Source organism: Arctopsyche grandis, chromosome 13 (assembly GCF_051622035.1).
Source record: "Arctopsyche grandis isolate Sample6627 chromosome 13, ASM5162203v2, whole genome shotgun sequence".
NCBI lineage: Eukaryota > Metazoa > Arthropoda > Insecta > Trichoptera > Hydropsychidae > Arctopsyche > Arctopsyche grandis.
Genome location: NC_135367.1, coordinates 6,861,009 through 6,884,097, shown reverse-complemented (window position 1 = coordinate 6,884,097; position 23,089 = coordinate 6,861,009). Strand labels below are relative to the sequence as shown.

At 33.8% G+C, this 23,089-nt stretch overlaps 1 protein-coding gene across 1 annotated transcript in view; it reads left to right on the top strand.

The window, feature by feature from the left end:
• Nucleotides 1–23,089, top strand: part of LOC143921345 (fat-like cadherin-related tumor suppressor homolog) — a 197,876-nt gene that overhangs the window by 91,851 nt on the left and 82,936 nt on the right. The window lies entirely within an intron of this gene.

Genomic DNA, 23,089 nt, shown 5'->3' with positions numbered 1-23,089 from the left:
GTTTTGCGCAACACTCATCCATCTCATTCCGCACATTTTCCTAATTTCGTTCACCCATCTTCCTTGCGGTCTTCCTTTTACTCTTTTGCCTTCTCTCGGGTACCATTCAAGCACTTCTTTTGTCCACCTTTCGTCCATCCTCCTAGCTACGTGACCCGCCCATTGCCATTTCAATCTCTTCACTCTATCCACTATGTCCACTACCCTTGTCATATTTCTCACCCACGTGTTCCGCTTTCTGTCTTTCCTCGTTATGCCAAGCATACAGCGTTCCATACTTCTTTGAGTGCATTGGATTTTATTTAGCATCTTGGCGTTCAGTGTCCAAGTTTCACATCCATACGTCATCACTGGCAAAACGCATTGATCAAAGATCCTTTTCTTCAGGCAGAGTGGCATTTTTGATTTAAAAACAGCATTCATCCGTCCAAATGCACTCCATCCTAATTTCATACGTCTCTTTATCTCTTCATTTTTACTACCAGACATGTCAATTATTTGACCTAAATATAAATAATTATTTACTACTTCTACAGGTTTATCATCTAAGGGGATGCTATCAGGCATGCAATAACTATTGAACATTAGTTTAGTCTTATCTACGTTAATTTTTAATCCTACTTTTCTACTCTCCCTGTCCAGCTGTGTTAGTCTGATAAGTAGGTCAGCTGAATCACGAGCTACTAAAACTATATCGTCTGCGAACCGAAGGTGACTCAAAAAGCGACCATTGATGCTTACTCCGGCTGTATCCCAATCCAAGTTCCTGAAAACTCCCTCAAGCACCGCATTGAATAACTTGGGCGAGATTGTATCTCCTTGTCTTACTCCTTCTCCTATGCTAAATCTATCTGTACCTGAGAAAATTTTAACCGAAGCTGTGGCATTCTTATATATTGCAGCTAACAGTCCCACATAGGGTTCCGGCACTCCCTGTGTTTGTAGAGCGTTAAGTACTGCATTATGACTAACTGTATCGAAGGCTTTCTCATAATCGACGAAACCTAGGCACAATGGCCGTTGATATTCGTTGGCGCGCTCGATTAGTTCGCCAACTACTTGGAGGTGGTCCATTGTGCTGAAATTTGCCCTAAACCCTGCCTGCTCTATAGGTTGGTTCTCGTTGAGGATATTCTTCAGCCTTTCTGTAATAACCTTCGTGAAGAGCTTGTAGACCGCTGAAAGTAAACTAATGGGTCGGTAGTTCTTGATATCGCCTTTGTCGCCTTTTTTGTGTATTAAAATGATAGTTGCGTTATTCCATCTTTCTGGTATAGCTTGGTTCTGGATGCATTTGCTGAAAAGCCTAGCTAAGATATTAATTAGGGGGGGGCCGCCACATTTTAGTAAGTCAATGGGAATATTATCTTCCCCTGGGGTTTTACCGTTTTTTGCAGTTTTTAGCGCGGCCTCTACTTCGCTAGGCAATACTGCAGGAACCCTTTGGCCGTGTGTCGATTCCGGAGCGGGAAATTGACCGTTGTTGTTCTCGTAAAGTTTTGCATAGAACGTATAAAATCTGTCTATGATCTCTTCTCTATTCCTAATTATTACTCCGCTCTCTGATCTGATTGCGATCATTTGGTTTTTGCCTAAGAAAAGATCTTGTTTGCACTTTTTCAGGCTACGGTTATTCTTAATGGTATTTTCTATTAGCTTGCTGTTAAAATCCCTGACATCCCTGACTATTCTCTTCTTAATTTCCTTATTTACTAGATTGTATTCTTGCTTATTATTATCCCTATCTAACTTCCTTTTATTCTTAATTAAATTTTTGGTTTCCTCTGAAATTTTACTTAGCTTAATCTGTTTCCTGAGTCCAAATAATTTCTTACCTGTTGAGGCTAGAACCGAACTAATTACAGTGTTCAATTCCTCGATGTCTGCTTCTGGGTTTAATTTCCCGTATCGATTTCCAAGTTCGAGTTCGAATTCCTTTTTCCTAGACCTTAGTTGAGCGAAATCTGGAGAGTTACTGCATCCTTTTATTAATTTCCTACGTTCGCAATTTATATTAATGGCCATCCTGGCACGGACTAATCTGTGATCGCTACCTATATCTACTTTACTTAAAACACTAACGTCTTTAACGGAGTGCAGGGCATTTGTTAGGATGAAATCGATTTCGTTTCTGTCTCCTTTAGGACTCTCCCAAGTCCACTTATTGTTGGTGTTTTTCCTGAAAAATGAATTAGTGATAAAGAGCCTGTTGTGTTCTGCGAATTCTATGAGGCGATCGCCTCTGTCGTTTCTTTGGCCGGTACCAAAATTGCCTACTGCTCTTTCTGTGTTTGCCTTTTGTCCTATTTTTGCGTTAAAGTCGCCCATGATTATTTTAAAGTGGTGGCGGCTATTATCGTATGCGCCCTGTAGTTTTTCGTAGAAGTCTTCTATTTCCTCGTCTGGGTGGCTAGATGTGGGGGCGTACACTTGGAAGATTTGACAAGTGTACCTGCTCGAGATTCTTAATATTACATAGCATATACGTTCCGATATGTCGTTTATTTCTATAATATTTCTTTCTATTCTCTTATTGATAAGAAACCCTACTCCTCCTATTCTACCATTTGGTAGCCCTCTCCAGTAGAGACAGTTACCACTTTTTAGGATTATTTGGTTTTCCTGTTTTCGTCTTACTTCGCTTAGTCCTACTAAATCCCATTTGATACTTTCTAATTCATTCTCTAATGCAAGCACACTTCCTTCACTCGATAACGTTCTTACATTGTACGTGGCTAAATACAGGTTTCTATTAGCTAAGCTATCATCCATCGTCACTCTTACCTTGTTGGAGGTTTGGATATTATTTTTCTCGCATTTATCCAAGATGTGTTGAGAAAAAGGCGGTACTTGAGAGAGATTTCCATTCAAGGAGTGAGTTCTTACCGCCATAGACTCTTCTCTGTGGTCAGCTTTGACAGATAGTCATCCTAGGTATCACTTGGATCACTTATGGGTTATTACATGCCATTTAACAGGGTTACTTTGTAAGTGAAAGTAGTTAGTTATGATAATAATACATTAGCAATTGTTATACTACTTTTTTACAGATCTTTATCGTGAGACGCCTCTTTGGAGACAACGGATTTATATATGTGTGATTGCGGTTTGCAATTTAATATTTGTTAAGCACTGTTTCTGCTTGTTATTAAATAAAGTTCGTTAAAAATTTTGCTGGAAGCAATTATGTGGAAGATTTATTGCTTCTGTGGGACAAACTATTGACTGACGGGAAAGGACCTTATTTTTTTTTTTTGTATTCAGGTAGGGAGATATTGACTTTGCACAGATTTTAGACACAAAAAAAAAAAATTAATATGACAAAATTTTACGAATTCACTGATATAAATACGCTTTACGACTGATCTGCTGATTATTTTTACACTTAAATTATACTAGGATGCAATTAGTAAAATAAGTGAGTGGATGGTTAAGTTTTTAGATTTAATTTCGTGCAATAGCCGGGTTTAAGCGAGTAGTAGTAGGGAGAACGCAGAAGCACGTCTTCCCCGCATGACACGATAGACCGAACTCCTATCGTCATTTACTGCTGTTTAAATGTATATTCATATGCACGTTACCAGCAAGTACGGAAATTATTCTTTAATATGTTCTAAATGGACACATTCTTATAATATATTCCGTTTGCCGCATGCGCATTCATATGCGTCCATATAAAATGTTCCAAAAAAATATTTCCGTACTTACTAGTTACGTGCAATTGTCGGTCTGTGCTGTGCTTGCCACAAAAGTCGCAAATTCGACATATTTGGCATTCATTTCGTTAGTATGATAGTTCGCGCTATGACTCATGATGGATGGAATTTTCGGGTGCCAGATGTTCCGTGATCGAGATTTTAGTGACGTTTGCGAGAACACCGCCAATGCCGCGCAGAGAATTCAGCGCAAAATATACGACAAAATATAAAATCGATATGACGTAAACTTTTTTCAAATTTTTAATTTAAAACGGGTACCTTCCCTTGTATGTAGGTTCCCGTTTTAAATTAAGTTTTTTAATTAAATTATCTCCCAAACCGCTCAACAGATCATACTGAATTTTTTTACATGTAATAGAAATCATAAATTTCATACTTTTATGTTTTTAAATATTTTTACCTCAACTGGAAGTAGTATTTTTACTCTAGAGAATCGAGTTTTTTTATGTTTTTCTCAGAAACCTTTCGGTTTATTGAACTGAAATTTCATATATAGAAGTTTAAGCTTAATGCCATATTTTATATAAGTTACACTTATATAAAATATGGTGAGCATCCGTCAACCGGAAGTGGTAGTTTACTCTTGTTTGATTATTCTTCAACTATTTTTTTGACATTGTACCTACATACATATACATATGTACAACGCCACTTTCAGTACGATTTTTCGCATCGAAGCCACACAATTAGTGTATGAAACATTAATATTTTTTAAATATTTTTACCTCAACCGGAAGTACTGCGTTTACTCTAGTTTGTGGTTGTGATTAACTTTTGTCCTTTGCGGCTTTGTCGGCGCGGCACTGTCGTGCTCAGTTTTATCCGGGTGCCGTTTACATTATTTATTTTCCTTTTTTTGCAAAACGTTCATTTTTAAGGACTTGCATTATTAGACAATTATATGTAGGTTATTCGGGTTGTGTGCAAAGTTCAAAACAAAGTCATCGACCGATAGGAATCTAAAGCCACATTTCGCCTACTGTATAATAAAATATAATTATATATGTGTTTGTATTACGTACGTACATTTACGTATTTACCGTGAGTTAGGTCACATACGAGTTCATTTGGCTTCCCGTTTCACTTATTTTTACAACCATAAATTTACACCAAACCACGAACGACTTGAACACGGATTTATAATATACATATTAGATGCATCTCATTCAAGTATTTACATCAGTTGAAACGTCAACCGGCAAAACAATATTATAGTGCAATATTAATTTCCCTGTCGGATTAGATGTAAATCTAATTTAAATTTAATCATTATATACATTCACACAGTGCTGTTTCATCGTTGTGTTGCTCTCTTATGCAAATGTGTCCCTTGTCCGAGTCTTCGACACGACGCTGCAGTTTGCTCGGTGCGCTCTCTCTCTCTCTCTCTCTCTCTCTCCTGACGAGGACTGCAATTATACGCGCCACTACCACCGCCACCTGAGCAATTACACGGCTCGTTGTCGGGTTATCTCAGACACTTTACGGCTGAGATAGGATGGTGGAAAGCGTGAGTTGCCCACTAAGCGGAAACGCCAAAAAATCCGGAAAAACTCGGACGTCGATAAGGCGCCCGCAAGCCAGCCGGAGAAAAAAGCGTAAAAATGGCACGTTTCCACAATCTCTCGGATTCGAACGCTACTAAGACTGTGGAACCAGTGGTGTAGTGCTAAATATAAAAAGTACCATGTCGGTGTTTATAAAAAATCAAATGCTAACTGACTTGAAAAGTCAATTTAATTGGTTTGAATAAGGTTTATTATTTTTTTGCAATATAATATGATATGCAGTTCTGAAAATTTTGTTAGATGATTCGATTTTGGCAGCATTCAAAGTGTAATTGTTTCAAAGGGTTCTTGTTGGGCTGTTTTTAAAATATTTTCTGCACTCAAATGAGCATTTGAGTGAGGATACGGTTGTAGTCACCGAATATTAAAACGAGAGTCTGCTCACAATATTTGGTATACGAAATATAAGCAAAAATATTTTTTAATTGTACTCAAAAAACAATTTTAATATCAAAGTACCGGGGCGGCGACCCGGCTCTACCTGGCCCGACTACACCACTATGTGGAACTAAGCTGATGTCGTAATTTTAGGAATAATTTTTGCAAATGTTTAATACTTGTTTTTTTTTTGTATTTATTTTACATACATATATACTAGGAAGGCGTAACAGGTAAACCCCAATGCGCCTTCCTGGCCAATTACAAACAATGCAGCATTTTTATTACATAATTCGCTGATTTACGAGACACTGAAAAACTCCAAAATAACAAGACATCTCTGAATTTTGTACGTAAATTTTATTGTACAAAAATCATACTCAAATAGTGGTGACATAGGTAGGATGGGTTTTTAGTCAATGTTAATGGAGGAACCCAGTGGTGTAGTCGGGCCAGGTTGCCGCCCTGGTACTTTGATATAAAAATTGTTTTTCGAGTACAATTAAAAATATTTTTGCTTAAAGTTCATATAAAATTTTATATACCAAATATTGTGAGCAGACTCTCGTTTGGTGACTACAACCGTATCCGAACCGAAAGTAATCTGAGCATATTTAAAACTTAAAGTTGTAAATATATTGCATATATTATTACAAATATTACAAATTATGAAAGTTCTATTATATATCACAGTCGAGGGTTTTATAAAATGTAAAAGAAAAACTTCATAATTTCAACAAGTAAGAATATTTGTTAATTATCATTTGATTTTTTTTTTACTAAATATTAGGTTACATATTTTTTATGCAACGAAAAAACTGAAAGGGGGAGGGGGTCGTAAAAATTAAACACCGCCCTGGTACTTTTTTATTTAGCACTACACCACCGGAGAAACCGTTCCACAGTGAAATCAGAAAAATTGACAAACTAATAGGAAACGATCGACTTGGAGTCACTAATATCAAAGTCTGATTACAGATTTCATTACAGATCACGGGATCGAACCAGGCGACCTCTCGGCGCTAGGCAAAAGCCCAACCACCGAGCCATGCTCTGGCATATTATGATTACAATCCACCTTCAGTCTTATTGAATAAAGTCACTGATCCAGTGATCATTGTCTATTTTTCTTGTAATTATTTATAATAATTATGCTAATAATTTAAGTTTGGACCATTTTGGCATTACAAGATTCCCTAATGTGCTACAATGGTCGAAAAAATAGAGAAATGTGAAAAATAAAAATGTATAAATATATATACACAGACAAGAAATCCATAATCATAAAAAACAATAGAATTATAATAATGGCAGATAAAGTAAAAATATCTAATAATAAAATACAAAGTAGGAATGTCTTGCACCTACATATGTATGTATGTATAGACAGCACCAATATATAAAAACCAGCCACTACTATGCCAGTGGTTGGTTTTTATTTATGAAATTCAGAAATTTATAATATACAAAATAAAATAAAAAATATTGTTTATACTCAAAGCATAATAGGTAAAAAAAACTTACATACCTATTTACAATTCGTGAATAAAGTCAAACAGAAATAGTGTTTTTAAACTGAAAATTGAATTTTTGCCGTTTTCAAATATAACGCCTCATATCTTTTTTGGATTATTTGGAGTTTTGTGTGGTTTTATTATTGAAGGCATTATTCCATACATGTGCTGCCAAATTTGCAATTTGATCTCGAATTTAGTACAGGGTTGGTTGTTTGTGTCGTTGTTGTGAGTACATACTTGTTATGTTTAGGTCATTTTCGGTACGTTGGTCTCGTTTTAATCATGTGTATCGACGTGTTGTTCATCCCTGCTATTAAATACTGCTGTTAAATTTAATGCGTTATTTATTTTTGTCGACGTTTTGTTTTGTCTGACCTCGATTGTCATTTTGCATAGTATTTTATATGTACGGTTTATTTGCTGTTATTTTTAGATTATATTTATTTTATTCCAATTTCATATTTGCATATTGAAGTTTATTTTATTTTAGATGTAGATTTAGTTAGCCAGCAGTATAGTTCGGTGGTTGCGTTAATGGTAACCACCGTGAGGTTCCCGGGTTCAAGCCTTGACCTTGATTGAAAAATATATATTCGGAGTATTTCTGCAGTGCTGCTGGTTATACTTGGATAATTGTGACTCCAAGTCGATCGTTTTCTATCAGAGTTTGCCAATTTATCTGATTTCATTGTTAAAACTCTATTCCTCCATCACATTGGCAAAATCATCCTACCTATTATTTGAATATGAGTTCAGATACATATGTATATATGTATGTAAGATAAGAAGCATCGTTTTATTGAGTTGAAAAAGTATTCCCTATCATAATTTGCACATTTATCTGATTTCGTAATTGAGTTTTTGATTATTTATGATACCCTATTTAACTGGGATATAATTTTGATAATATAATAGTTTGGATAAGTATTAAATATTTTGAATAGATTTAAATTTATATCAACATCGTTACATATGTACACAAGTTCATCCTCCTCCTCCTGAATAAAAGGGTCAATTTCGTATCATGGAAATTAATTGCATAAGCTTTAACGCCCTAATTAATTATATGATGTTAATCTTTTGCTAACGACTGCACAAACAAACATAAACGTATCATAAATACGATATTTTATGTGTATACATATGTATTGAAATAGATTTCATTTGAATTCAAACTATTATATATCTAAATACTTTGTCGAATGCGTCGAAATTAGTCATTGATGCTTCAACTGACCGATAAGACGCCGAAGCCTATTTATAATTATTGCCATTATACCAAAACGCTTATCCGAACCATCAATAACGGTTTTGATTCGGAGACTCCTGAAGCGTATATAAATTTATATTTTAGATACATCTCCGCTTGAACGGATCCATTTGTTCAGACTATCGAAGCACGAACCCCTTTCCTTCGATTGTGTACATTCGTACCTAAAAATATAATATAATGTGTATTATTAATGCTTCGTTTGTCCCGTGAAAACATTATTATAGTCGTGTATGATGATAAGTTTGCTGTGCACCTATTTATTTTTAATATCATAGATGAGAATACTCAAAGAAATATATAATAAAGAGACGCATGAAATTAGGATGGGTTGCATTTGGACGAATTAATGCGGTTTTTGAATCTAAAATACTACTTTGCCTGAATATAAAGATCTTCGATCAATGCGTTTTGCCAGTGATGACGTATGGATGTGAAACTTGGATATTGAACGCCAAGTTGCTACACAAAGTCCAATGCACTCAAAGAAATATGAAACGTTGTATGCTCGGCATAACCAGAAAATACAGGTAATGGAATACGTGGGTGAGAATTATGACAGGGGTAGTGGACATAGTGGATAGAGTTAAGAGATTGAAATGGCATTGGGCGGGCCACGTGGCTAGAAGAATTGACGAAAGGTGGACAAAAGAAGTGCTAGAATGGTACCCGAGAGAACGCAAAAGGGTAAATGGAGACCGCAGGGAGGATAGATAGACGAAATTAGGAAAATGTGTGGGGTGAGATAGATGAGAGTTGCGCAAAACAGAGACGAGTGGAAGCGTATTGAAGAGGCCTTCATCCATCAGTGAATAGTGAGTGGCTGTAGATGATGATGATAATGATGGAATGAGAATGCCTGCCGCGTATACGTATTTTATTGTATTATACCGTACGATTAACATACATTTGTCCGTATATTACGCAAAATAAAAATGATATTCGCGTACATTTTTTTGGGTTATAAAATACTAACGTCTGCATTAAAGAATTCTTGCTGTTTGAAGAATTTCACTTGTCGTATTCGTGGAAAATGGAATCGTGTGCATTTTCATTACGCGTCGTTTAACACAGTTCGGTCCTAGTGCTCGCTCTCAACTTTTTTTGCACATTCGTGCAAGATGTAACATTGTGCTATTTTTCCATATATTTCCCATACATACATATTTCGAATAGAATTGTCTTTCATAGGATTCGTGGTGACTTATATTTATTGCATAATATTATATGAAATACATAATTTAATAATTTGTTGTGCTAAATCCTTGCTCCCTTTTATTATATATGTAGGTAATATGTAAATTTGTATGTGCGTCAAATAATTAAAGCTCATGCTTTTCACCTGCGTATAGCCTTCGGTGATTAATTTTCCAGCTGTTGTGCAATTTAAATTATCGGTAGTTCGAAATTCAAGCTACCCCAAATATACATACATACATGAATGATTATTGTAATAGTACATACTAATTGAACTGAATTAATACTAATCATCATTGTATTATATATTAATATTCGATGGTGTTTCTATGTAAGTACATAAATATATAAAAATATTGAATATTAATGTTCTAATTTTCGCAATGATTTGAATTTTGTAATAGTCGTCGAATTTTGTTATTAGCATAATTCTGCAAATGAATCAAGATTTGGATAAAATTCCGGAACACAAAACTTTTGTTTTGAACTTGTGAACCACCAAGAAATTGGCACCGCCAATTCTGCCTATTTACCAAAATCATAATCCATTTAATTATTTTCGCTACAAACAGCAAGGAGAAACCATTACAGATCATTAATTACCTTCCCCATGTTACCTTCATTACATAGAAAATAGTACAAATATTTGACATTGACAAGTCTGCTAAAAACAAAACTTTTAGTTTTTGAACTATTATGCTGTACATTAACATTAAAATAATATAATAGTGCATATAATTACTAACAAAAATAAAAAATAAAATTGTAATATAGAAAATGATCAATAGATTCGTAGCTGTAATAAAAGGCATTTAAAAATAAAAAATTGTACAAAATTGTCTCTTATGGATAGTATTTATAATATTTATCTTATTTTAACGTTGCTATTTAAGGCATAATAGGAATGACAGCTCAAAAAACCTTTTTTAAATCTTCATCAAACGTTCGTAATGTTATATTTACATTTTATATGTTATTCATAGACTCTTTAGAGAGTTTAAAATATAAAGAAAATTCGCTTTGATAGTCCGTATTTATATTTATGTACTTGAAAAGAATATACATCTTGTTGTATTATAATATACATTAAATATTTGTATAATAAATACATCTACGTATAAACGTATAATATTTCCTTAAAGTGGTTAGAAACCACACGAGTTATAATTTGTTTAAAAAACATTGAAATGTATTCAATTAAATATTATGTATCGCACTTACGCTTGCTTCAATTGTATAAATTATTTTATATATGTTTTATTTGAGTTATGCTAATGTTGAGTCACTCTCTACCGAACATTTTGAAGTCGTTCGAATTTCCATTTAATTTATGCGCACAGCTGGTGTAGCCGATCTCAGAAGTCGACTTCCATTTACAAAATCGGAATTCACCCTCTTAATTTGCAGCGAGTGAAAACTTTTCAGATTGATGTGCACGCAAAGTGGCGGAAAAGTTTGAAATGCATAACCGGGGATGACGCTGCACTTTGAAATTTTGAATGGTTGGGGTGGAGATTATTCGCGTTAAAGGTAGTAACGACTTTGAAGTCGGGGGGGTGGGTGAGTGGGTGGTTGTAACTATTTTATGCATCGTAAAGTTTACGGTACAATTTCACTTAAAACATTCTCGAAGAGATTATACGACTGTGCCGTAGATCCTATTGCTTGATTTATTATAAATATATTTCGAGTGCTTATCCAATTTGTTGTTTGCAAATGTCTGTCTTATTGGAAGACGGAATTTTGATGCTGCGACGGATTTCCGAGAATAATCTTTAAATTAAATTTTATTAAAATAGTTTTACAATCCAGTATAGAAGGCGTGGAGGGAAATTTTCGGAATATTTCAGTTGTTTTCGTTTTTGACATTTACGCCTTTCAAACTGTGAGGTTCGAAACAATTCAACGTTTATTTGATATCTTTTACGTTTAACTGTACTTTTCTTGACTTATCATTTCATAATCGTTCATATTTCATGATTGATTCGTTCAATGCGTTTTCTTGTAAATATAAATACACCTTAATATATATTAATTTATAACTTTATTAAATTCGATTGCTTTTGCAAAACCTTTACAAAACCTTATTTTAATTAATAATATTTTTACTTTATCTATGTACGTAGTAACAATAGATTAAGTTTTGTGATCATGCGAAAATTCGAACTCGAGATTTTGACTGATTCGAACTCAGAATCGATTACTGATCACGTTTTCATTTTTATTTACCATTGCGAATTGGAATCCAAATCAAAAGGAACAAAAACTGCTAATTACTAATTTATATAAAATATCATAATTCCATAATTCTTTAAATGTTTTATTTTTAGAAATTCCAATAAATATGTAATTATTGAAATTTCGAGAATAAAACAATGATTTTCAATTTGGGTTTGTATTTAAGTTAAAATGGGTTTTCATGGTAGTAGAAGAAATATAAAATTTTATCATTACATTTAAATTTACACCTGAAATGACCGAGATACTTTTTCACTGAAACTATTTTTATTTGTTTAAATTAGTTTTCTAATTATAACTCCCGAATTTGTCTTATGAGCAACTGTTTTAATGGTCAATAACTAATACGAAAATTTTTGCGATAATGGTACATATACTTAATCGAGTGATCGGATAAATACACTCAAGAAAGCCGCACTTTCGAGATATGCAAACTTTCAAAGATCCGCAAGAAGAACTAACGCAGTAGAATTCTACAAAAAAGTGTATTTGTATGTTATTCGAGGGTGCTAACCATTTTTTGTGGAATTCTATTGCGTAAGTTCTTCTTGAACGCCTTTGGAAATTAGGATTTCTCGAAACTGCGCCAATATTGAGTGCAATTCAGTGCATTCTTCTGGGAACCATTTTCTAAATATAAAACTAGCAGCGTGGACTAGTGGTTAACATATTATATTTTCGAGCAGAGGGGCCACGGGTCCGAGTCCCACTAGAATCCCGCTGCTGGCCAGACCTTGGTTTGTGACTCCAGATTTTGCCAATTTTTTTGATTTTCGTTGAAACGGTTCCTATAAAATCTCAAAATGGCATCTCCTTTCCTATCTCTCTTGCTTATTTCAAATTATTCAACGTCTTGACGTTCGCCAATTTGATTATAAAATGTGAATGTTTCTATGAATTCGCATTGTGTATTATATGTTGATCGTAATAATTAATGCTTATGTATTATATATTGATCGTATTGACTGATTGTATTGTATCTGTACAAATGCGCTCGTCGCTTTGGATCTGTAAAGGCGATTGTTCATGTTCTATGAAATAAAATAAAATAAATGAACGGTCAGTAAATCAGACTTAATATTTACTGACCGGTCATGACTTTAATTGAACGGTCAGTAAATAACTAAGTATTTTTGACAAAAGTTAGTGATAAATATAAAATGTAACTTACAGATCACATATTACTGACCAAAGCAAACGATGCTACTTACAAAACAAGTACATGCCTATCTTATGGTAATCTAACTTATTATGTATATTTTTTATATAAGGTACTTTTTATTTCTAACTGTCACTAGCTTGAGTGATGCCGGGCAATTCGGCGATTATGTAAATACCTGATAAACCGGTCTCCGTGACGAGACAGAATGTTAAATTACAGAAAACGCAAATATCGGAAGGCAAAGATCGAAAATCGAAAGATCTTAAGTCGAAAGATTAAAAAAAATGGTGCATGGTAAACGGTACATACTCACTTAATTTGCGCGAGCAGGATACAACAGGAACAAGAGGAACAGGCTTTTCCTCCCGTATTAATGTGCGCGCGCAGAATATTTAATTAATCTTTCGAATTAAGATCTTTCGATTTTCGATCTTTGCCTTCCGATATTTGTGTTTTATGTAATTTAACATTCTGTCTCGTCACGTAGACCCCTGATAAACATATGTATTTGAATTTAACTTGAAAAATTATTCTGTTTGCAAAATGTGGGGCAAACGTATAGTTTGAAAAACGCTGTCATTCATAGATATTTCGTTTGAAGCGATTAATATTATCCGTCCCAATTCGTAACTCCGATTCTGAACGTTGTAACTGTCACGTTGATGAAACTTTTACATTCTTAGAATCGATATCTATTCATACATTCACGATCTGATGGCTCGGAAAAATTCAACGCAACTACATACGATCCTTTGTCAAAGCTTCACCTACAAATGCGACAATAGCTTAATTATGTAGTACGTCCGACCATTTGACTAAACGTGTGCACATATTTTTTATTATTATCTTCATAATTAAGCTTCGTTAATGCGGCCATGTTATATTGTTTAATTGTTTGAAGCGAGCTTGGCGCAGTACGTGACTCGTTTATCCGGATTGCGGTTATTCGAAAACGTGATACACGCGTACTGGCGACGCGTGACTTATGTACTTTGGAAGCTTTTATCTTATGACGTCACGAATCATTCTGGAATTTCAAGATGATTTTGTGCGAAACCTTTAGTGACCTTGTTCTTTGCTTTACAAATTTTGGGTTTCAAACTACTTTTTAACTAATTTTTACCCTCTTCTTACTTCGCTTTCGACGAAATTTGGTTTCTTATTCGATCGTTTTCAAATTTTGCCATTTTGCTCGGTTTGGTCATCAATATATGTGGAAATCAAGTCCGCCATTACGATGGTGAAAAATAATCGTAATAGACACGTTTGAAAATACTCCATTATCTTTCTCAGTGACGTCTATTGTCCACATTGCCGGATTTATTCACACTATTCTGATCGTTTTTTCCCTTTTCGCCACCCTCTCGCTATGTCAGATTTTAATTGTTTGAACGCCTATAACTTTTTCTTTTTCACTCTATATTTTTATTAATGTTTTCAGACAAATAATTAATTTGACCCTATGTAAAGCGAAACCACACTGAATCGTACGCCATGCACGTTCTCGTAGCTGGGAAGGGCGTTTCTTCAGGTCAATGTTAATCCGTACAATCTTATTGTATCGTAAGTTTCTCTTACATTTATTCAAATGTGGGAAGTTTTCGATCACTGTTCATATTTACATATGTCAATAAATGGAAAATATATTTTGGCGTGGCAACGATCAAGCGTGCTAGCGTTTTTTTTTATATAAAAAATTATCTAAAAAAAATAACACGTGCCGCTTATGATCCGGGCAAACAAAAAAAAAATTCTTCGATCTATATATTTCATACTTGAGAAAATAAACTGTTGTCTGGGATACCAAATAATCGAGCCAGTCCTAATCAAACTTCATATATAAAAAATCTTTCGCCGAAATGTTTTCGAAATTTCCCAGAATTTCTTATTACAAAAGCCGGCATGCTACCAGGCTTTGTGCAAATATTATTAATGTGAAGGTTAAAAGAATATTTATTTTCAAGAATAACCCTGAGATCTGTTATTTTGAAGTTGCAAAATTACGTATTGAAGATCGTTTTATATTTTCAATAATAACAGTTGGTGATGTTGAGAGTCGCAAATTAAATCATGTAAAGAGCAGATTCCGGCTCCGAAGTTGTCGGTTTCCGATCTCTAGTGTAGGGTATGAATAAATACTGAATAACTTTGGTGAAATTAAATATGAAATAATTAGTAAAGCCCGGACCCTGAGGGGGCCGTTTATTGTTCAAATGTTGTAAGTGCATTGTTAAAGGTTTGCCGAACCTTTTTTACAAAGCATTTACAATAATTGAACAATAAACGGCACGCTTCCGGTCCTACCTCTAATAATTAGACTGTGAGTTGAGGTGATGTATGTATGTATGTAGTTAGATTATTTTTATTTTGTGCATTCGAGAAACCTGGGCATATTGCACGGTGCATGTTTCAGACTGCACGCCGCTTAGTAGTCGTAAATTAGGAAAATTGCGCATTTTTTACCATAAAGTTCGCCAGAGTTGCCTTCTTGTTATTAAATTTCGTTTTCGTTACTCGCCATAAATTTGCGTACGTTTTGTGTATCGCCATAATCGTCGGCCTATTATCATACCAGACCCATAACACTGACCTATTATTCTATCGTCGCACGAAATGTATTCCAAACTATGCAAACCGTAAAAATATGTATACTTTTATTAAGAAAATATACATACATACATACATCCTTCCTTTTCAACTTTGGTACGTGATTTTTTCACGCTTTCATCGCGTTGAAGTGCTGTATATTTTCATCGTGTTTATTTTTTATATTACGTAATACATTTTGCATTAATCATTAGTTTCCTTTAACTGGAAAAATGAAGCGCTTCGTCTTGTTCATGTTTAATAAACTCTTCTTTAGTCGGATAGTAGTTGTTGTTTTTTTTCCTTTTACGCCTCAGATGCATCGCTATATTTCATTCAAGCATTTTCTTTGTTTTTGAGACTTACATCTTTGCTCACTTTACTGTTCACTTCTTTATTAAAGCATTTGTTGTGAAATTTTCCATAAGAATTTCTACTAGATGAAATTTTATTTATTCAGAGTTGCTTTTTTCAATTTTAACTTAAGTAAAATGTAATAGTTCAAGTGCAATAAATGGCGCTTAATTCCGCATTCATTTTCAATTATTTTCTTAATCTTTCATCGATTTCAATCGGGTTTCCTTTTGAATTCAGACATTTTAGGTACACACATTGACCATGTCGATGACCGAAAGAAATTAATTATTTTAACCATCCCCGCTTCAATTATGGATTCCTTTCCAAAACCACCCGTTGTGATATCAACGGGTAAACATTAATAAATAATTGATTTTAAATATTATATAACCAGCAGCGTGGACTAGCTGGGTGGTCACGGGTTCGAGTCCCACTGGTTGTTGCTGGCCAGACCTTGTTTTGTTTGCTTTTAAATGCTTTTTATTATTACGAAATTATGTTCACAATTCATCTCATATCTATTTTAATAGCTACTGATCTACTGATCATTTTCTATTTTACAATTTAATTTAATTTGGTTAGTAATTATAGTATTCTATTATTCTAATGTTAATCTACAGCATAATAGGTTTTGTGACTCCAGGTCGATCTATTGAAAATTTATTTAATTAATTTTTCTATTTGTGTTTTATATTGTTTATACATACACATATAGGTCGGTAGGTAGTTTTTACCATTTCTATATATTCTATATATACTAATCGATGCCAATTTTTCCGCTTGGCTGAGAATTTATTTAATTTATTCATTTTTATATTGTTTACCTATATACATATATATGTAGGTAGGTATGTAGTTTTTACCTTTTTTTTGTCATATCAAACAATTAAATGTAAATATTAAATTAAATATATTTATAAGGTATTTGAAAAAAATTCGACCGCGTGCGGATCAAAAACAGGGCCGATACATTACTTTTATTTATATTTTTTAATAAATTAATATTGATATTTTATCGGGTACAACACTAGTATATAATAATAATAATAATAATATATATGTATACGTATGACATTAATGATGTCAACGTACCCACTTACAGACATACATACATATGCTTCTACAATACTTATCTACACAACAACAAACCGTTTGAGAGAGCCGTATTCGAGTGAACAATAAACGAAATCATTCGAAGACTCTACACGTTCACCTACTCCGTTGTTGGGGCTTAGTTGAAACCGCAAAACCGAGTACTCACGGTGTTTTATTGGGGATACAAACACCTTAAGTTGATACGATCGAATAGGCAAACTTGGGTAAACGTTGTCGTCGAAGGCAGTTTCCGCGTGTGCGAATGGAACTTAATGCCCCTCACCCACTCCCATTTGCGTATGTTCGCATATCTTTATTTTACCGGATTCCCCACCCACCCAAACAATACGACTGACTCTACACATGTGTGCACGTTGGACAAGTTTGACAAGCGCTGAAACACCCCCTCGCCCCTTTTATTGTTCGCTGGATCGCGCGCGCCCCACAAGTTGGCAAGTGTAAGTGGCGTGCGGCGATCAAGCGGATATAACCGTTCGTTTAATTGCCACGAAAACGCGAACGCTCCGTGGAGGAGGAAAACTCTTGCTTAGCGGGAAAGCAAACTTTGCCCATGCTTTTCCTCGAGACAAAATGAATACCGAGAAACAATCGTAAGAGAGGTCGTTAATCACACTTATCCGGACGAGTGTTGCTTTCGATTGACATTTATTAACATTTCAATGTGCTCGTGATGGGATTTAGATGTCTTTTGTTATTACTCCTTTGTTTACTTGATTCAACAAATTGACTCGTTTATTTTGTTATCAACTATTATACTTATATTATATTTTGTAATCGACTATGTATATATTTATAAAATTGAATGTCTGTGTGTGTGTGTGTGTCTCGGATAGGCTCCTAAACCACTGAACCGATTACAATGGAACTTTCAGGATTTGTTGTATGCATGTCCGGGAAGATTTCTGTGAAAATAAAACGGGTAAAAAACCTCTTTATAATAATATTTATAATTACGATTTTACTGACATTTTTACTGATTTACTTCAACGCATCACGCCACGTCTACCTCGCACTCGAATGTACTGACCATTCAGGGCTGTACCACAAACACACAGCGGATGGCCCACGTAAACAAATATATCTATACCTATGTATATATAAAATTGAATATCTGTGGAATGGGAACGATAACGGGAACGGGAATTGCACGCGTTATTGTGGTATTGCAACGCATGCCAGGTTCAGCTAGTATGTATATATATATATATATATATATATATATATATATATATATATATATATATATATATATGTATATATACACAAAAAATTTACTTGTTTATTTTGTAATCAACTATTATTTCAATGATTTTTCAAAGTACTTATAAATTCGCACAATGAGATTTTTTTGTTTAGTTTTCTTAATATTCGTATTAAATTTACTTATGATCATTATAACTAGTGTTGTACCTGATGACATATCATCGCATGGGTGTTGGCATATTAAATAAATAAAAAATTTCAACCTGTTAAATATATTTAATTTATATTTAATTGTTTAATATGAAAATATGGTAAAAACTACCTACATGCCTACATATAAACAATATAAAACACCGATAGAAACATTAAGTAATTAAATAAATTTTCAATAAATGAAGGTAAATTCTCTGCCAAACGGAAACATTAGTAGGAAAGAGTAGAGACTAGAAAGATATAGAAGTTTTTTTTCTTTTGTTATTGTATTCGTTTATACGTTTTAGCAGAGGTTTAGCTGTGACGTATGTACATACATACATACATATGTATGTCGAATCGAAACGACTATTATAGTATGGCGACAGAAAAGCGATATTATATGTATATGTATATGATATATTTTAATTATGTTTAATGTATGTACATAATTTATGAAAAGCGTATTCATATTTGTACGTACGTACATACATACATACATAAGTTTATACGAAGTAATATTCAAACGTTCATACAATATTTGATAAGACAATTACTATTTTTTTAAATCGCTATTTTTATGTAAATATAATATACATAAGTTATTCATAACATTTTAATACAATATATTGAATAGAATTTAATGAATAATTTTTACTCTCTTGTAAACATTATGTTCTTCTCATTTATTTTTTTTTAATTAAAAATACATGAAGGCGAAAGCATTAATATTATATTATACAACAATATATGTGTGTACATATATATTTCTAATACACTTTTTCTCGATGAAATTGTTTGTCTTCTCTTTTAGTTATACAGGTTTCTTTACCAGCTGTCTCTCGGAATCTTCTTCATTAAAGCCACGTCGGAAAACTTTTTCTATTGAACTTATCGATTTTTCAATACAGCCTTAATTTCACGTTTTTTCACATAAGTATAACAAAGATACATACATTTTATCACATTATATATTATGAATAAATTCGCATGTATTCTTGGGCTATTTTTCGAAAAAAAATAAAATGACCCTATTACATTTTCAATATTGATTCTTGCCCCACTTATTTATAGGGGTTTTATTGCATTCATGTGTTACTACTAGCATGAGAACTGTGTCGTTAATCTTGTCCCAAGTGACACTAATAAATATCTCCCCTCTACAATATTGAAAATTCAACAATTCTTCCGAAGCATACACGTATACAAATTCTCTTAGGATATACTCTATTTCTATTTTTTTTATTATTTGACTTTATTAAGCATTATTAAAACATCCATGCTTGATATACATAGTTACTCAAAAGTATAGCTCGGTTGTCTAGCTAATGCCGAATGCACCTTCCTGCCAGAAACATTGTATATTTGATACAAATATTATAAGTATTATACAAAGTACATAAATACATATCAATTAATATCCACAGAGACATCTGTGATCAAATTGGTAAATTTGCAGCATTTTAAACAATTCAGCGAAATTCGGTAAATGCATATAAATTAACATCCACATAGACATTTATGGTCAAATTTGTAAGTTTGCAGCATTTTATACAATTCAGCAAAATTCGAGATTGCCGAAAACTCGAAATTTTGGATAAGGTTGCCAATTTTCTGGAACCGTTTCAATGAAAATCAGATAAATTGGCAACGATTGCTATGAAACCATCGACCTGGAGTCACAAATTCAAGATCTGGCCAGCAGAAACCAGTGGAATTTGAACCCGTGACCTCTCTGTTCAAAGCATTATATGCTAACCACTAGTATATTTTATGCTGGTTAAAAAAAATTAGCCCGGAAGTATTCATGTAGTACTGCTAGTTAGACTTTGATATTTGTGACTCCAAGGAGTTATTTGTCATTACTATTTAAATATGATTTACTGATGATACTGTATATGTAAGATAAGAAACATCGTTTTATTGAGTTGAAAAAGCAAGTATACCCTCATTATATTCGCGTTACGGATTTTAGGCACGTCTAGGAAGTCTCCACTTTGCATCGTATGAAGTGTTTCCGTAGACAAATTTCTTACGCGCTTAAGACCCCCCCTCATCGCACTATCGCTTCAGTTTGGGAAGCTGTGGGTCGCCGTCCGCATATAAGTAACGCTAATATTTTATGTATATTGACGGTTCGCTCTCGTATGCCGAAGGGATGTAAAGGTAATATAGCACCTCTTATACCCCTTCATCCATTCGGTATTGGGTGGCTCTAAAAAAAAAAAAAAACTCCTTGTCCCTTACCTGAGATGCCACCTGATGCCACGAGTTTCACCTGAGACGTGCAAATGGGAGTCCTATTTCACGCCGGACAATCCGGAAGCAATATTATCTCCGGAACATTCCTCGAAAGAAAACTGAAGTGTTTGCGATGCGCTGAAAACCATTTTATTTATCGGACACCCGGTTAGTTTGGATAGAAATGTATTTTGGAATGGTTTCACATATTTTGCGTGTATTTTGTTGGGCTCTGAAAGATTTACAATTTGTTTATCGCTACGGCGTGTCAAAGGACCGTGCACGCTACTAGACCCCTGGGTTTGAAACCCCTGCTACGCCGAATTTATAAGAGTTAGATAACGTACCTATCACGTGAAGGGTTTCTGGTTAGCTTGGCCGGTGGTTAAAAGGCATATTTTCTCGTTGAAAATAAAATCCAGGAGGGTGACATTTCTCCGCAGCCATTCTGGATAAATAAACAAGCGTTTACATAAATAAATAAAAAATATATAAATTACAGTAATCGGATGTTTAAACTGGAAAACCGTTGTAAATTTGCCAAATTTTATATAAATATATAATATATTCGGGGCTTAAAATCAAAACACTTATAATGTATTATATAATACAATACATAAACATTCATAATTTAATACTTAGTGGTCGCTGTCCTAGTGCGTTCTCAATGGGCATCGAGTATGTTATTCGAGTATATATTCACAACATCGAGTATGTTTCTATAAACGGCAGAATTTCAAATTATTGATCAATCTAGTTGTATTATTGCCAGCCAACTTATGCATATTTTATCCAACAGTTTGTTCTCTCCTCCTGTAGCATGTACCAACGTAATGAACTCGTCACCAGGGTTTTTTTAAAATAATGTATATGTTACACCGAATCCTTGAAATTGTCTATTACAAGCATTCGGCAAGAGAATTGCCGAATGCATGAAAAATGCAAGCACGTTGCCCAGTTCACGGATTCCGTAAATTCTTTGCCGAATGCGTGAACTGGATAGCGTGTTATATTATAACCGAGTGTCAAAGTGACAGCTGAATAAGAATGTTTAATTTAGTTTAATTTACATATTATTATGTATAATATGACTACATACATATGTTTCACTGTTAAAATATTGATCAAAATGTATAAAAATGACATTAATTTATGTATACATCATATGAGATGATCGAAACATATGTATGTAGTCATATTATACATAATAATATGTAAATTAAACATCCTCATTCAGCTGTCACTTTGACACTTGTCCACGCTGTCCAGTTCTAAAAAACAACACCGGAGAGCTGCTGTCTATTTGCCGACTCCATGCTTTGAGCAGACAAATTCTTGGCGAATACACGCATTCGCCAAAGAATTTACGGAATCCGTGAACTGGGCAACATGTTTGCATTTTTCACGCATTCGGCAATTCTCTTGCCGAATGCGTGTAAAAGACAATTTCACGGATTCGGTGTAACATATACACATATGTACATAAGTACTGTCGCTTTCCAATGAAAGATTAAATAATTTTCTTTTTTTTTTAAACTACTTGGTCAACTAACCAAGATTACTTTATTATTATTAAAACGTTACATTTATCTTATTGGTAGAATTTAATTATGGAACGGAGAATTTAAATGATATACGTAGAACTGTTTCACTTTTACTTTGCTTCACTATTTGTTCTGCTGCTGATGTGTTGACTGCTACTCTCGGAGTCTCGATGTTGATGACTACCACTCTCGGAGTCTCGATGGTGATGACTACCACTCTCGGGGTCTTGATGGTGATGACTAACTTAAATTCCAACAGTAATGAGTTTATACACTCTTCTTTAAAACAATGAAGTGTTGAAGACATGTGTCGTACAATTTTGGTTAGTCAGTATTTAAGGTGTGCTATAAATCAATGGTGTTACTTATTAAATTAATTGTGCCACAAATCAATGGTGCTACTTCTTAAATTAGGTGTGCCACAAATCAATGGCGTGTCTTATCCCTACTGGTTAGTCGACTACATTGATAAGCGAGGTACATAACAGTACACACAATATTAATTTATCTAATATATAATTTCGAATGAGACTTTTTATGTATGTAAATATCGTTGATTTATAGAATTCGTGACGTTGAATTTCATAAAAAAAAACAAATGAATATTCAAATTAGTTTAAATAAAATAAAACTATTCAAATAAATTTAAATAAAATAAAACAATTCAAATAAATTTAATAAAATCTTTACTATTAGATTAGCCTTGTTTAAGCGGTTTATATTACAAATGCCGAGCGAAGCCGGGTAAAACCACTAGTCTAATATATAATTTCGAAAGAGTATGTTATGTATGTAGGGTTT